This window comes from Notechis scutatus, chromosome 3, assembly GCF_049901735.1.
Source record: "Notechis scutatus isolate UNSWTSFEM ecotype Mainland chromosome 3, rNotScu1.2, whole genome shotgun sequence".
Taxonomy (NCBI): Eukaryota; Metazoa; Chordata; class Lepidosauria; order Squamata; family Elapidae; genus Notechis; species Notechis scutatus.
The window spans coordinates 135,246,283-135,264,555 of NC_142011.1; the positions used below are offsets into that span (position 1 = coordinate 135,246,283).

Genomic DNA, 18,273 nt, shown 5'->3' on the forward strand with positions numbered 1-18,273 from the left:
ACTGCTCCCGGTTTAAGAAAGAAAGTATATAAATTACAGGGGCCTGGTTTCTTGCATATGATACTTTGCCCTGCAGTTAATTATATTCTCCAAGTTGATGGAGGTGGATACCTCTTAAGTCCTGGGAAATCAGATATCTCCAAATCAAAGCCTTTACTATCTGCATGAATCATAGATTATTATTCCCTTGAAGGCTGCACCATAAATACATATTTTGTTGCAAAGAGACTTCTCTGATTGTGCTTCAGGAGCCATTCTTATGTGGCAGCAAAATCAGACAGGAACCCTTTAGTGCTTGATAGAAGAGCACTGTGAAGGAAACCAGAAGCCTGCTGGGTACTAAAGAGCTTTGGAATTATAGCTGTTCTGTAGTGACATAAACATGAGAAATGCCCTGACATCTTTAAAGCCTACGTAAATATGTTTGGAGCTTAGAACTAATACCGCATATATCAAGGCCCCTAAACACTCATGAATCTCTTATTCTGCTGATATCCCACAGGTCATTTTTTGAAAGGTTTGTTAATTCCCTGCAGTTTTCCTTTATTTAATTAGTTTTAGTAATAAATCTGATCTTGTGATAATATAAAAATCAACAGTCCCACTGGTAAGTTATCTGCAGTGAGTGTGGTTCCCAGCTGTTAAGTAAGATCTAGAGGAAGGGGCTATTTTTACATAACTGTATATTCAGATCTGATATCATGCAATTATTGATTAGTCATGAGACCGATGCTTTAGACTATAAATATATAGAAACAGTTCTGTATCTTATCACAGAGAATTGGCTACCCCAGTTTCCATAACAGAATAACGGAGTTGGAAGGGATCTCCTGCACAAGCAGCAAACCCTGTACCATTTCAGCCAAATGGTTGTCCAATCTTTTCTTAAAAACCTCCAGTGATGGAGCACCTATAATTTCTGAAGGCAAACCATTCCACTGATAAATTGTTCTACCTGTCAGGAAATTTCTCCTTAGTTCTAGGTTGCTTCTCTCCTTGATTAGTTTTCATCCATTGCTTCTTGTCCTACCCTCAGGTGCTTTGGAGAATGGCTTGACTCCCTCTTCTTTGTGGAAACCCCTTAGATATTGGAACACTGCTATCATGTCATCCCTAGACCTTATTTTCATTAAACTAGACATATCCAATTCCTGCAATAGTTCTTTGTATGTTTTAGCCTCCAGTCCCCTAATCATCTTTGTAATTCTTCTGTGCACTCTTACTAGAGTCTCAACACCTTTTCTTATATTGTGGCAACCAAAACTGGATGCAATATTCTAAGTGTGGTCTTACTAAGACATTACAAAGTGGTATTAACACTTCATGTCACATAATGGAACAATTTGCCAAAGCCAACTCACCACGATCAATTTTCCATGGCCAACTTGCTGCAGCCAACTCACCACAGCCAATTCACCATGGGACAATTCAACAATTCAATTTAATTGTTTAAGACAATTTTAAAAAATATTTTAATTTTTGACACTCACATTTCATTTTGTCCCTTCTTTTGCATCCTTTATTTAATGAATCTATTCCACCATTTCTTCGATATTAGTGTAATTAATATTGTCCCGTGGTGAGCTGTCCTGTGATGAATTGGTTATGGTTGGTTGTCCTGTGACGAGTTGGCTGTGGCATGGTGATCATGGTGAGTTGGCCATGATGAGTTGTCCTAGATTAATGTTGGCAAACTTTTTTGGCACCGAGTACTGAAACGGGAACGTGCATGCATGTGAGGGAGTACCAAAAACTAGAAGAGCAATTCCTGGCGTGCATGGGTCACTTTGTCTCAGTGATCATTTCCTCTTCTATGTGTGCACAAATTACAATTTAAATATCTTTTCCTTTTAACAGCTCTCTCTTAAAGTCTGTTCAAACAGATGGGATCTTGCAAGGATCACTGCACATGTAGACTCACAGATGGCAATAGGGAACTGAATCCAGCTCAGGGATCTGCTTCGTTTCTGTATCTGATGGACAAATCAATTGGGTTATATCAGGGTTGAAGCTTTATCTCATCCTGAAGCTTTAGGACTTATTTTTCTCTTATTACAAAGTAATGACTGGGCAAGAAGAAGGGTCCAATGACTTTGTAGTGGACCTTTCTGCCATATTTCAAGGGGAACTTTTATGTCAATAAAGATTTTCTAAAAGATCCTCACAGGATTAACTAGAGATTGATTTTTAATGTGAATGTTAATTTTCAATCAAACTAGGTCTTTCTTTTTTATGTATATGTAACCTGATCCCTTTAATATTTAATCTTCACTTTATTTATTGCTTATAGAGAATCTAAGTACTAAGTCCTTTTCTGGGTGTCACAAGGATTCAAAGATAGTCAGAAAAGGGCAGTGAGGATGGTCAGAGGTTGGTGTATAGATGGTTTACCTCTATGAAAAACCAATTAAGGAAAGACATTACAGCAATCTTTAAATACTTGAAAGAATGATACCTATTAGAAGGTCAAGATTTGTATTCAAAGTACAGGATACAAAAAACAAATTTAATTTATGGGAAATTAGGTTTTAATAAGTTCTGAATGATTATTTTAGCAATGAAAGCAATTTGACAGTGAAATTGATTACCCAGGAGGGTGGTTGGATCCAAAGATCTACAAGAAGAGATCAAAGGGGAAGGGAATAATAAAGACAGCATTTACGTAACATTGTTTTTGTCATTTTTATAAAAGCTTTAGAACTTGCAGACTTCTCTGATGGGCTTTCTTGATTAAATATGTTCAGGTGGAGACTAGATAACCACTGGTTTAAGTTGCTTTAATTTAGATTTTTGCATTGAGCAGGGAATTGGATTCAATAGCTTAAATGGCCTCTTCCATTTATGAATCTAAGAATATATGCTATAATTTACATGTCATCTGATCTTTGCAGTGCATATCATTTATTACTAATAGAGACTTTTTATTTTATTTTATTCATAGATCTAGTACAACTGAAATCAACTTCTAAATGAATAATGTGGTTAGGGTGCAATATTGACTTACCCTCTTGTTCACTAGCTATATTGCTAATTACTTCTCTGCATCAACCAGCTGCTGCTTTTCAGACCCTTGTTATACATTCTAAATTACTCTGATCAAGTTCACAAGTTTTCTACAAAGTTTTACTCAACTGTTTTTTTTAGTAGATTGTACAGAATATACAACTAAGTTGCCTTGGTGGTTTTGTTTTGGACCCAGTATGAGAAACCAAATCAATTCAATAAATCTATCCATTTCCATCACAACTTATCCAACAAAAGGTTCAGATAGCAGCTAATTGGAGAAAGTGTTAGTATGAGTCCTAAACAATAGTGGTGAACAGGAACAAATAGGCTGAGTTTCATATACTCCTTTCTTGTATTGGACATCTGATTAGGGCTTTATGAATCATTCAAGACTTGATCCAAATTGTCAGCTTAATTGAATAAGTCAAATCCATTTGATTTGAATTGTATCATCTATTCATAACAAAGATGCATTCATTCATGATCAAGTGCACATCAAATCACTGAATTGATTCAGAGGCACCCAATTTTATTTGATGTATTGAATCAATGCAGAAATTCAATGATGTGATTCAATGTGATGATTTATTGAAGCACCATTAAACTTATTCAGGTTAAATCTTTTCATAGCACTCCATCTGATATGGGCCTCAATACTTGTGTGCATTTTGCCTTCCCCATCCCCCCAATTAATTGGTTTGGAGCTTATGAATGATTTCAAAATATGATATTTTGGGCTTCATGGATTCACACCCATCCATTTTACTATAATAGGACCAAACTCAAGCTCAGTGTGAAACTTTTAGTGAACTTCAGATATTAGATTTGTTCTAGTATTTCAAAGCTTTGAATATCTCCATTTCAATTTTAATCCTTCATTTTGAGATTTTCAATTCACTTCCTAGGTAAAGGCACTTGAGTGGTACTAAAGAGTAACAGTGGAATCTTAATATAGAAGAAATAACTTATAGTATGAACTGCAGACAGTATCAAGAAAATACAAATCAATACAACAAAATGGAAAACAAAAGCAATATATTATCATAGTCAAAAAACCTCTGAGTTTTCTAGGAATACTAAAAATCTAATTAAATCTAATAAAATTTAATTTATTAAATCTAATAAAAAATACATCTCCTTATTTAAAAAGGAAAATTCACTTGGAATCTCACTTGTAAAAAAAAGAAACTGTACAAAACTGGACCTAAAGAATGAAGTGATCTGCTAAAGGAAATAGGATTCATCTGAACCTGTAAATTAAAATTATCTTTTTTAAAGGGTAAGGAAAATCAGTGTACATCATCATCATCATCATGATCTATTACAATTATATTGGGCATAAGAGTTTCCATATTTCATAATAAGAGGTATCTCTTAGTCAGCCAAATGCCTAGTAACAGAAACATCTTTGTAATGCCATATTTTCAGCAATGTAACACAAGGATATGTTTCCTAACTATATTTTTATCATAAATACTGTATATCAGTGGGATGGGAGATGAATATTAGAAAATGACAATAACCACTATGAAATGTATATCAACTGAAATGTTATTTTCCGATTAGTCTGGTGTACGTAAGATGGATAGTAGAGGAGAGGTAGATAAATGGCTCTCAACAATACTAATAAGATTTCTGTGAAGATTTGTAACTATCTTTCAATATAATGCTTACATACAATCCTTGATGGAAATGAATGGTAGACTATATCTATATACATGGAATATTCATCCTGCAGCTTGGGAAGGAAGATTCATCTGATGATATCCATGATACATTGGCAATAAAGCCTACATCATTTTCTCTTTTGTATGTTTATTCTGGGTCATTACTGGAGTGTTTTCTCTGAATAGTTTGACAGACAGGTTTTAAGATGGCACCCTTCACATTGTGGAGTGACTATTGTAGATTCCAGAAAACCAACATCCACTTTGGAAGGCATCAGTACATTAAATAGATATTTCTGTTCCCCTGTAAAAAATAAATAAATCTCACAATATCAGCATTAAACAGGGGTGAAGGAACCTCTTTTCTCAAGGCTATCACAGAATGAAAAATAACTCTGATCAAAGACCATATTTGCTTTCTTTACAGCTGACTGAGTAGTTACAACTGATCAGTGACAAATAAGCAAGGCCAATCCAAACATTAAACAGATAAAACATCTGTCCATGACATTACATTTGCAGTGGAGCCAAATAAATAGTTATAGACCTTTCATTTGTCTGAATCACTGCCATGCTTCAATCAGAGTTAGCTGACCCAGACAATTAAAAAAACTCATTGCTTTTATTTCCCGTTTTCATTTAGATATTACAGTCCACTTAAGTTGTTCATTTCTAATTCCAGGTAAACAAATGAAGGCACAAGCAATAAATATTATGGTCAAACTTATCCTACAATGACTCATTGGATAACCATGGTTTCAATTGTATATTAAATCCTCTGAATCAGTGTATTTATTTGAATTTAGAATTTTCTAGTTTTTTATACATCCACAAAACATAATAAAATTATCTTTTTGTTCTTCATGATTCTAACATAAATTTAAAGTTCCTTTATACATTCTAGGCAATTTCTCAGGTGACATGTAACAATACGTCATTTTATATATTAAAAAATCTTTAAGATTGTATCATAATATATATTTTCAACCCTTTCAGCCATTTATTTTCCTATTGTTGCATCTGTATATTATAACCACGTTTGTTAGCCCACTTTATCATACAATCTTCACTTCCTTTTCTGTTTCAAATTTCAATAAATGATTATACATTTTAGCAACTATATATTCATCATTTGTATACAATTCAAACAATGTTTAAAATAATATTTTAAATCTAATAAATGTAAATAAGATAAACACTGAGAGGTATGTCACTAGTTCTCTTGATTTTATTTTAATTTCCCTTTGATCAAATGTTAGTATCTAATGATAAATTAACCATTTGTGTTTCCTATTGTGTCTTGTCTCTAAATATTTCTTATGCTGAGAGCCATAAAATTGTTTTCAGGTATAGAAATTTTCCCCATCAATAACAATTGTTATTTGTCTCATCTTAACACACCTTTTTTAACTTTGATGTCTTAACAGAGCTATTTTGAAATAACAACTTCATATTTGTCGTAATGATATCCAGATATATTCTTCTCAATCTCAAAACCTGTTTTATTCACCAATTCTCTGACTTTTTATTTTTGTATTTTTTGTTAACATCTTTATCTTCTATTTACTAATCTTGAAACCTGCTAATGCATGAAATTATTTTAATTTGCCTATTAATACTTCAATTGCCTTTAAAGAAATTACCAGAAATAATACCAAGCCATCTGCAAAAGTTCTTAACTAATGTTTCTTTTAAAAACTTTATTCCCCAAATCTCTCATCTCATTTTGTTTCTATTCAAAAACCAAAATAAATAAGTGGGCACTTTTTTTTTCTTCTTTTTTTGTATCTCAAAGGTTTTGTTAGAACTCTATTCACAACTCTGTGCTTTATGTGGTGTAAATCAATGTTACCCTTTTATAAAGTTATCTTCAAAATTCATATCTTCCAAAATCTTGAACAAGTAAGACCTGTTCAAATAGTCAAAGGCCTTTTCTGCATCTAAGAAAATCAATGAGGCTTGTTTAGTAGCCACAAATATTGTGGTTCTGGTTTTCTCGTAGAATGTTAAAATACAGGGTTTTTTTAATCCCACTTTCAGGTTATATAATGTAGATAACTTTCCTGACCATTTATAAAAAGGCCCCTAAGCTAGTACGTTTTAAGAAGACATCCTATCAGTCTTGCGAACTAGCATTGTGTCTTTGTGTGTTATCTCTATTGAGAATTTACTTTCATCCTAGATTTTCAGAGCATTGGTTCTCCTATGATCAAAATCCATTGACTTCAGCAGACAATTATACTGAATTCATAAATAACTTCTATCTGCAGCAAATTTTACTCTACCAATTTCTGCTGTACTCTGCTGCAAGGGTACTCTAGGGTAAGATATTATAATTTATTCAGATTTAAATGCCAGATAATTTTATGTCATAAGCTATATGTTATTTTTTATGTAACATTGCAAACGGACAACATACTCAGCAAGATTCAGACAGAGTGCAATGGATGTCTATATATTTATAAAAATAAATAAATACAAAAGTAGTAGTACTTGACTGAATTACAGAGTATCAGATCTTTTCCAGGAGTAAAGAACTAAAAAGAGTACAATGAATAAAATACAGGTCAATACTATCTGCAACTTTCTGCATATTTCTTCCAATATGTATCACAATATGGCAGGTTGAACAACTTTTGTGAAGTCATGACCATCTGAGACCTCTCTTATTTTGATGCTTCTCCCCATCTCCAACTCCCAGTACATGTCACAAGTCAGAGTTATTGGTACTTACCGGCACCACAAAAAGGAAAACCCTTACCCTCAATGCTATAGTTGTAAAAATCAAAGGCTGATCTTTGTTTCACAGTTGCAGATATGTGACTTTTGATATTGACACATGGGGTCATCATAATATACTTTTCCATCAAAGACAAAAAGCAAGATGGTTGCCACTTTTCCCTCCTGTGCTTCTAGAAGATGAATGAACTGGTTAATCGACCTTGTATAGCCATCATTCAGGGTAATAGTAAATAGTTTCATTCCTTCCAAAGAGCCCAATATATGCTAACATCACTGCCCATCACCAATGCCCAAAACTAGGAAAAGTCTAGGACAGTGTTTTTTAACCTTGATATTGAAGATGTGTGGATTTCAAGTCCACACATCTTTAATTCACTAAGGTTGAGAAACACTGGCCTAAGGTGACTTCTAGACTATCCTCTTAATAAAGCATTATTGAAAATACACAACAATAATACTGTTAGTTCCCCAGGAATGATCTCTTTGATAGCTATGCCCAGTTAACCATGATTCATCCTTCTAAGAACAAAAAATAAATTTAATTTATGGCTGTGATATTTGGGAAAATCTCTTCCTAATTTATATAAATTGAACTACTCAGATGTGGTGGAATGTAGTCTGGATTCCCTGGAAGGAGGAGCTTCATTCCAGAAGGAAAAGAGGCAACAAAGTTTAGATAGTTTTGTCAGGAGAAAGAAAGTTAAGAAATGTCTTCCCTAGCAATTCTCAGATTACATCTTCAGTGATTCAAATAGTTGTTTTAGAATAGAATAGAATTCTTTATTGGCCAAGTGTGTTTGGACACACAAGGAATTTGTCTTTGGTGCATACTTGATGTGGAACAAAAAAGGAAACTGCTTATAAGCAATTCCATGAGTCTTTCTCGGTTCTTGGGATCTGATATTACCTGCCCCAAAAGGTTGATTTCAAGAATGGGTTCAATAGCTACAGGCAACTGAAAGGAGTCTGCCTGTGTGAAGAAGGGCCCACATTTTTTATTAAGAGAGTAGGCTCCATATTCCAGACAAAATTAGCTAGTCAAACTCTGCAGGTCATGTTGTTAGTGAAGTGAAGAGTTTTAATTTGATTCAAATACTGCTTCTTATAATGGTCTTTGGCAACATGTAAAAAAGAATAATACCAGATAGGCCTTGTTTATTAATTTCCAATTTCATCAATAAAAGCAAAGCACAGCAAATGATTGGGGAACCACTCCGTTCCATGGTGCCAATATAATAAAATTGTGACTCTATTAGTGTTTCTCATAGGAACTGAGTTATCCAGTGCTCAGCTCTCTGTCTGCAAAAGGTAATCACAATTCACTTTTATTCTGATGTCAGTCCCCCTTGGCCATTGAATCACCATAATCTACTTAATGCTTGCCCAGCAGTCTCAGCACCGGCTCCGAGGGTCGGGTGTCATGCACACAAGTGCACGCAATCTGCCAGCTGCAATTAGCTTCCCCTTGTAAAAGTGCCTCCCCATCATACTTGTCGGTTGAATTGAAAAATTCTCACACACGCTCTCTCTCACACACACACACAGCTTGACTCCATGTAGTTGACTGTAAATATATATGCCTTGCCATGGCCCACTTAGGTGGAGACTGGTCATGGGGTTATTGATTTTCTGTCTCATAACAGAGAAGAAGTCACCCTTTCTGCTATAAAGAAGTGACACTAATAGATGCTCTGGGGCTGTGACTTCCTAACAAGTCTGGCTTAGTTGGCAGCTCTGTTCATGTCTTACAATTGTGATTTCCAAGCCTAGACTCCCCCACCACCCTGCTTCCACCCCCCACCCCCACCCAGAAATGTAAAAATACCAGAAAGCTGGAGTTCCTGGTCTCAGATCTTTGAGCTTTACAGTAGGGGCATTAACCTTGCTATTAGAATGGAAGTTATGCTAGGACAAAGGGATAACCAGCAACACACAGTTTGCAGTTAAAATACAAAGGCAGCGTATGAACATCCAAGAAGTGTTTATTTTCATCTTTGCACTTGGAACTACATGTGAATATTTGAGTATGCACACATTTTTTTGTTTCCAAGGTGCCGGCTGTACCACTGCTTAAATCAAGGATCTTCAAACTTGGCAAGTTTAAGACTTGTGGACTTTAACTCCCAAAATTCCAGAGCTAACCTGCCTGGAGGAGGGATTCTGGGAGTTGAAGTTTGAAGACCCTTGGCTTAAATAAACAAAAGGATACACATGTGCACAATGTACTATTGGAAATGCCTAAGATTTTCCTAAGCACATACAAGAAAACATTGGTGGGGGGCATTTTGAAAGGGGGAACCCACAAAACAGTATAGTGCTAACTGGATATTTCCAGAAATCTGACAAAAACTGAGAAAGTATGTGTGTGTGTGTGTGTGTGTGTTTGTGTATGTGTGTTTGTGTGCATGCCTAAGGCCATAACTGGAATCTTGAACAGCAGCACTTCTTGCTTATATATTCATTAACATATCAAAGACACAGACTATGGAACAGAATTTCACCAGTGAAGATAACGCTACTGCAGTCTTGATTATGACTGGCAGGAGTTACTAGCACTTTCTTGGAGTAAGTCCAGTTCTCATCTTGGTGTTGTCCTCATAGAAGTGAACATCTGCCATTTATAGTAGTGAGGGGGAAAAAAACCAAGTGTTAAACCTTTAGAGATCCAGTTGGTAATTCAGGATCACGGAAAAAGATCTTCTGACAGTCTCTAACGCTGTATTGTGCATAAAGATATTACCTCATACATATTCATAGTATTCTTCTTGACAATTATTATAGGCTAGACAGTACTACTGTTACTACTACTACAACAGTGCGTTTAATGACCGTTCGAAGTTACAATGGCACTGAAAAATGACCAAAGTTCAGATGCTTGGCAACTGCTTCACATTTATGACCAATGGATTATGTGATCTCCTTTTGCGGGCTTCTGACAAGCAAAAGCAACAGAGAACCTGATTCATTGAACACCCATGTTACTAATTTAACAACTGCTGTGATTCACTTAACAACTGTGGCAAGAAAGGTCATAAAATGATGCAAATTCGCTTAACAAATGTCTCACATAGCAACAAAAAATGTTGTGGTCTTAAGTTGAGGACTACCTGTATAATGTATTCCAAGAACCCTCATCAATGGATCCTCCTCAATTTGTAGAAAAGTGTTCTGACCCATGCCCTTTTCCGACAAATCAAACACAATTCAAAAAGAACAGAAACCTTGTAATGCTTTTACAAAATAATTAGCTGTGATAAGCACAAGCCTTGCCAAACTGTGTAAGACTGCCAAAAGATAACAGACAAGAAATAATTTGCAAAATAAGAATCTTCAAATACAAACTCAGGATACTGGAATGTCTACGAGGCTGTAGTTTCAAAATGTCTTTGCCTTCTGCAAAGAAGTTTAGTTTCACAGCTGGCTTTTTTCTTCTTGAAGGAGGGACCATTACCTTGCAGCCTTACTTCCGAGTTGCCTGTGCTGTTGTAACTTCTCCTACGAGCAATCCTGTGTGCACGTGCATTTGGCACAGGCTCCTCAGGAACCTCCTCATCACTGCTGCCAGCCCCCACAATCTCTGAAGGCAGTAGTCCACTCCCTAATGGTCCTGGCCCCTCATCTGAGTCCTTGCTCTCCTCAGCCGTCCGCACCTGCTACCAGCTAACCACAACAAAAAGTGACACGTGCAGTGTTTGTGGTCATTGAACGCAGAGTATGATTTATAATGTTTATAAATGACTGGAATGGTCAGAGTTGAGGGGATACTTATCAAGAACACATGATAGCACATTCAGAGATAATTATAACATATAAAGCTGATATAAGTAGTAATAGAAAAAAGGAATCCAAAGTGAATTTTAATCACTGTCATTGTTTAATACCATTGTCCCCTTATTACCTTCTCCCCTGTTATCCTTGCCTCTTTTGGTTTTAGATTACAATCACTACTGGTTGTAAAGCTCTGTGAAATGCTTTGCTATGCATTAAATACAAGCTTAGACTAAATAATATGCCTTCCCTACAGTATTTGGTAACCTTATGATATTGCATAAAGACAATAAACATTAGTGATGTGCAAATTGGACAAGATCCCATTTGCATCATTAACTTGATTTGAAAAATGGATTTGATTCCATTTTAAATTGCATTTTTGTTGTTGATTAAACAAAGAAAATTTAATATTATAGTCAGTACCAGTTGTTTTACAAGGTGAAGTTTTAAAAAAAGTAAAAGTTGATGGATTTTTTTCATCTATACAGTTCTGAAAAAAAAAAATAGGATGCAATACAGCAAGCATAACACTATAGTAATATAAAGGAATTTACAACCTGGTGCACATTACATATTTATAAAATAAGATATTAGATATTAAGGCTAGCTATACATTGCAAGCAAATTACTATTCCATTTTAAATTGCAGTTTGAACTGAAGAGTGGGATCAATTTGATTTGAATAATTTAAATTGGTAAATCAAATTGATTAAACAAAATGGTTTTTGCACATGGATAAGAATCCATTGTATTTTCAAACAGGCTTGAAAGAACCTGATTTGATTCAATGTACCAAAATGGATTTAGTAAGTCATTCTGAGGATTCAATTTGAAGGCGTGATTCAATTGAAAGTCCTTTAAAATGAATCATCAGACTGAAATTGTGAAAGCCCTTAATGAACATATTAACTCAGAAGTGCCACATATATAGCTGTATCTGGAAAACAATGTGGTTTGAAACACGGAGCCCTGCCATATGCAATTACTACAGCTCTGCTACGTTACAGTATACAGGGCTGCGTATTGCATGATGACAAATGGAAATCAGCATTGATATCTCTAAGCTCCTAAAAAAAAAAATTTTTTTTCTCTAAATCAGAAGAAATCCAACTCCTCCTGCCTATTATACTTCAGGAACATTTGAAACTCTGGGCAGTTTGTTCTCTATTTCCTAGAATTGTTTTCTCATTGCAAAGTTATCATGGCTCCCCACCCCACCCCCCAAGTTCTTTATAGCAGCCTATCAGAAGAAAGTTTGATTTTGCAAACCAAATGAGTACACATACCAAATGAATAAGCAGCATGTTTATGGGGGTGAGGTTGGCGGCTAGGCATGGATGGGCTTCAAAAATTTTACCAAAGGGTTCTCTGCCCGGTTTCTGGGTGGGCGTGGGCATGGCCAGCATGGCCTAAGTGGCCTCCTGCATCAAGCTGGGAGGGGGTCGTTTTTGCCCTCCCCGGACTCCAGAGGCTTTCCTCGAGTCTCCGGGAGGATGAAAAACAAGCTTCCTGGGCTCCAGAAACAGGCCCATTTCCAGCCTTCCCAAACGTCCGGGAGGCCTGTTTTTCACCTTCCCCGAGTCTCCGCACGCACCCTGCACTTACCTGCATGTATAACAGGCTGTGTGGGGACTCCTGGGAGGGGAGGGGTGGGTGGAGCTAGCCAGGTGTGGGAGTGTGTGTCTCTCTCTGTGTGTGTGTGTGTCTGTGTGTGTGTGTTTATGTGCATATGTGCATAGATAGATAGATAGATAGATAGATAGATAGATAGATAGGCAGGCAGGCAGGCAGGCAGGCAGGCAGGCAGGCATCTCAAGATTTTTTGTGGCAATCCGTATTTCTCTGCTGGTTAAAACTACTGTTTTCCTTCATCTTTTTTTTCTGACTCTTTTCATGGTAGTAGAAAAAAAGCCCTGTATCCACTTCAGCAATGAGATTCCGTGGTTTTTATTGGAATAATCGGGTCCTCTGGGTTTAACCGGTCTTTATTTTCAAGCCAACATGCACAGAATTCAATAAGAAAATATACAGACATTATTTCAATCAGCTGGAAAGCAAATAAAAGGTTTTTTTTAATGTCTGTTTAGTCTGGGGAAATTAAATAAATGCAATTGATGAATAAAATACAATATCAGCAAATGTGCCAAATCATTAACAGAATATTAATCAACAACAAATAGCCCTCATCACCAACCTTTTCCAAAGAGAAGCAGAAAAAAAATGGAGGGAGAATAGCAGACATGACTGAATTAGATATAGAATAAAGGAAACCAGAGTGGGGGGAGGGATTAGACCAGATGATTTACAAGGTCCCTTCCAACTCTGTTTATTCTCTGTTTTTTTTAAACTGGTTATAGCTTTCCACATTGCTTGACTTTGTTGAGTTAGATATTCTGTCAATCTGTGTACCAGAGAAGCAGCTACAAAAGGAAAACTCTTCCCTGCTTCCAGCAACTGGAGAATTCTAGTCTAGAAATAGCCAAAAGCATTTTTAATAGAGTTTCACTTGCTGAACATTTTACACCCTGACACCAAGGCCACAAAACACACAAATGCGGTAGCGGATGCTGTAAGTCTTTAAAAACTATTGCATTGCATAAGATATTCTATCTAGCCAAAACCTAAGTCTTCATTAAAGAATTGGCTCTGTGCAAGCCAAAGCAAGCCATTATTTGCCCAAATTCATAAATCTGAAGCAGAAGCTTTTAATCACCTCTTGGTCACCATTTCAGTGAAAAAAAAACAAAAGGGATAGAGGTACAGGTATGTATTTGTCCAATCCAGTTTCATCTGGTTAGTTTAGTGGATTATTTTGAAAAGCATGATTGATTTTCTTTCATATTTCTTGCTTGCAATATGCACATTTGAGCGTGTACTTATTCTAAACATTTCTCCCAGTATAAAGCATTTGGGGGCATACCTTCTTGCAATATACAGTATATAATTTTGTTTATATTTTTAAGAAGTGTGGACATTTTTGGATGCTTTTTTCTAAACTGAGTTGAAAACATTACCAAATACCTGGGGGGAAAGGTTAGGTTTTTTAACACATACATTCTAGTTCTTCTATACTTTGGAAGGTGGGACTACAATAATGCTCTTGACTTATGACCAGTTGCTTAGTGATCATTCAAAGTTATGACAAAGTGTTACTTATGACCCAGATTTGAAGTTCTGATGGTTGCCCCCCTGGTCATATGAGTGCATTTTGGGAGCTCAACAAGTGCATTACTGCTACATCCCACAGCCACATGATCATGATTTACATTTTTGGCCAACCATTGCAGACAATGGTTCGCTTAATTATTATCTTATTTGCTTATCAGCTGTCATGAAAACATTTGTAAATTAGGATTCAGTCACGTGGTGACTCTCTTAATGATTGGCACAATTTATAACCTTAATTTCCAAGTCAATTGTGGCCATAAGTTGAAGGTTACTTGTTTGGATGGGGTTAATTTTTCATCCATCCCTTACTTAGAGAAAGTGTTCAAAAGATCCAGGAGCATAAAGTAAACACAGAGATTATCTTCTAACCACATAGCCAATATTATATATTGTAGCTGTTAATAAAATGTAAGCTTATCTTCCATTATTGATCTTCTCACTGAAGAATGCTCCATGAGCCACCCGGGGTCACCTAAACTGTGTTTTGAAAAGCAGTGATCTATTGCACGCATCTCTGTGCCAGTAATAAAAGCACACAGACTTAGTAACATAGATAATTTTCTTTTTCTTTTTAGATTGCATCAGAGAAAAACTCTTGGAACAATATACAATAAAAATGTAAAATAAAATTCCAGACTGAAACCAAACAAGCAATTTAAATAATAATCCAACAGTTTAAATAACTTCAGAAATAAGAATTTACAAAACTCCTAACATCAGCATTCAGCTGCCTTAAAAAAATTTTTTTACTGTTACCTGAAAAATAGAAGGGAGTTGATATGCAAGCCATGGATACTGTTGTTGTGATGTTTAGTCATTACGTGGCATTGGGCATTACTGTATCAACATCAGCAATAGTTTACAAATAGTGCTAAACTGGGCTTTTATAATCTCACTTTTCAAGTTTCTTGAGCTGTTTCCTCTTGAGCAGTGGTGCCAGTTTGCACCAGTTCGGGAGTTTCTTGAGCTGTTTCCCCTTGAGCAGTGGTGCCAGTTTGCACCAGTTTGGGAGAACCGGTTGTTAACTTTCTGAGCAGTTTGGTGAACTGGTTGTTGGAAGAAATCATTAAGGCAGAGAACTGGTTGTTAAATTATTTGTATCCCACCACTCCCCTTGAGCATTCTCATCCATGGAAACTTTCCCAACTTCTCTCTAAGTTTATTGAAATTAGCTCTCTTAAAGTCCAAGACTCTACTTTGACTTGGCTTGTGCTTGTGCATAATGTTGAATTCCAATATTGCATGATCACCCCCCACCCCAAAGTCCCTGTGGCTTCAACACCTTCTAACATTTCGTCTCTCTTAGTGAGAATTAAGTCCAATATGGCTGATCCCCTTGTTCCCTTCTCTACTTTTTGAGAAACAAAGTTGTCTGCTAGGTTTGTCAGGGACCTGTTTGATCTCCCACTTAACGCAGAGTTTGTCTTCCAGTTGATGTCAGGGTAGTTAAAAATCTCCTATTACTCTGTAGCCAATGTTTATTGAGATGTTAGACAAAAGCAGGTGAGATCTGTGTGTTAAATTAAATACATGTGAAATGTTATGATCTTATGAAATTTCTGGGTGGGAAACTGAGCTAGTGACCCACCAAGGTCATCTTAAGAGGTGATCTTCAAAGCACCTTTTGAAGTTCTTCAATCAATTTGTGAACACATTTTCTCTAGATTTCATGAAAAAAGGGAAATTTTCCAACAGCTTTTCAAGAGTTAGATTTCTTTAAATGGTGATCATATCACTACTACCACCAGAAAAGCTGCTTGGAGGCTATCCCTTGCTTAGTACTAAATCTGAGTTCCCTTTCTAAAGCAAGGGAAGGTGGAGTCTGCTTTGATAGTAGCTATAAAAGACAGAATATTTCCCTATATATTTTGTCAATTTTCTAATGAAGTACAGGTAGTCCTCAACCTACGATCATAATGGACCCAAATTTCCATCATAAGTATAATGGTAGTAAGTTAAAGCACTTGTGTGACTGCATCCAATTTTTTTTCCAGTGGTCATTAAGCGGACACCATCGTCATTAATGGTCACTGTTAAGAAAATCAATGTATTTATATATGACTATAGTCATATGACTATAGAACTATAGAAAATGTCATATCACATATGACTATAGAATGAAGCCATAAAGGTAAGTAGGTTGCCATGCACCTGAAATGTGTTCATGGGATTTGGAGTGTGTTTGCAGCCATTGGAATTGCAGAACCAAGTCATAAGTAGCTTTGAGAAGATCTGTTGTAACTTCAAACAGTTGGTAAGTTGTTAAGCAAGGACTAATTATAAGTGCAACAATATCATATCCCACTCTGAGAGTTTCACTGAATTCTCTATTTCTCTGAAAGCATTTCTGATGCTCATTCTTTTGTTATTCAGCTAACATGAACTGGTAGGAATGGGATGAAATGGGAACCGGTATGTCATGAAAATTCTCTGCCTGGAATAAATTCAAAGACGTTTAACTTCATTTGCTCGCTTAACTCTACATCATCGCTATTATTATGGTTCATCATACTGCCTGATGTTGAGACTGGATCTGGCATTTTTATCCACCTATCGAGTCCTTCCCAGGGACCCAAGGTAGGCAGATGTTGTTTGATGGTGTTAAATTATTATTATTATTAAATTATATACTGACAGATATAAACTTAAGATGACAGTTTGCCTAAAGCAACTTTGTGAGGTTAAGCTTGTAGTTACATTTTTGGTTTTTTTGTTTTTTTTTAAAGAGAGAGATTGAGGTGGGTGTTCTTACTAGAAAGCCAATTACTGTCAGATTCTCCTGCCTTATTTATTGCGCTAGTTCATTTCTCATTATTAAATGGAAAGGAATTTAATGGCTGTTAAGAGGTGAGCCAAAGAAGAAACCTTAACTCTTTTTTACTCCTCCCTGCAGGTGGTCAGACAGTAGAATTAGCTGACTTCATGTAGAAAGAAAGATTCCTTTACAAGTTGAAAATAAAAATGGTTTGACAATGACATAGGATTTCACCACTCACTCTTTCTGAAGCAGCCGGAAGTGAAAAAAAAGGCAACTAATGTACATTCTTTCAATGTTAATGACAGTTTGGTGAATAAATTCATGGGGGGCAAGATCAGAATATATTTTATTCATCAACACTTTAGCAGCTAATATTTTGCTGCCCTAATAATGTCATAAAACATACCAGAGTGCAAAAAAAGGGGGGGGAGACCCCAGCCTAGTTGAAAATTACAGACCAATCTCCTTATGCTGCATCACCTGTAAAGTCATGGAATCAATTATTAACCAATCCATTATCCTCCACTTAGAGACAAACAACCTACTCTCTAATAAACAATTTGGTTTCAGGAAAAAACTATCTTGTAATCTGCAACTCTTACACTGCAAAAACATATGGACAACACAACTCGATCATGGCAAAGCAATAGACGCAATCTACATAGACTTCTGTAAAGCCTTTGATTCAGTGGTACATGACAAACTACTCCTAAAAATAAAATCTTACGGTATCTCTAGACACCTGCATAACTGGATAGAAGCATTCCTGTCAAACAGACAACAAATGGTCAAACTTGGGAGCGTCCTATCAAATTCTGTACCTGTCAATAGTGGTGTCCCCCAAGGCAGTGTTCTAGGACCAACTCTTTTCATACTCTACATAAATGACCTCTGTGATCATATTAAGAGCAACTGCGTTCTCTTCGCTGATGATGTAAAGCTATTCAACACCACAGACAATACTGCTGGTATTGTTAACCTAATCTTACATAGCTTTTTCTCTGGTAATATTACACTACTAACTAGAGCATATTTGCTAGACCAATACTCGAATACAGCTCATCAATCTGGAACCCACATTATGTATCTGACATTAACACAGTTGAGAAAGTCCAAAAATATTTCACAAGAAGAGTTCTCCACTCCTCTACTTGTTGCAGA

General features: G+C 36.1%; 1 long non-coding RNA gene across 1 annotated transcript in view; it reads left to right on the top strand.

The window, feature by feature from the left end:
- LOC148131400 (uncharacterized) overlaps positions 1–17,599 on the top strand; it is a 60,893-nt gene extending 43,294 nt beyond the window's left edge. Inside the window, exons 2-3 of the long non-coding RNA XR_015748361.1 lie at positions 16,728–16,931; positions 17,248–17,599. This is a non-coding gene — a long non-coding RNA (uncharacterized LOC148131400). The remainder of the gene's footprint in view (positions 1–16,727; positions 16,932–17,247) is intronic.
- The last annotated feature ends 674 nt before the right edge of the window (positions 17,600–18,273 follow it).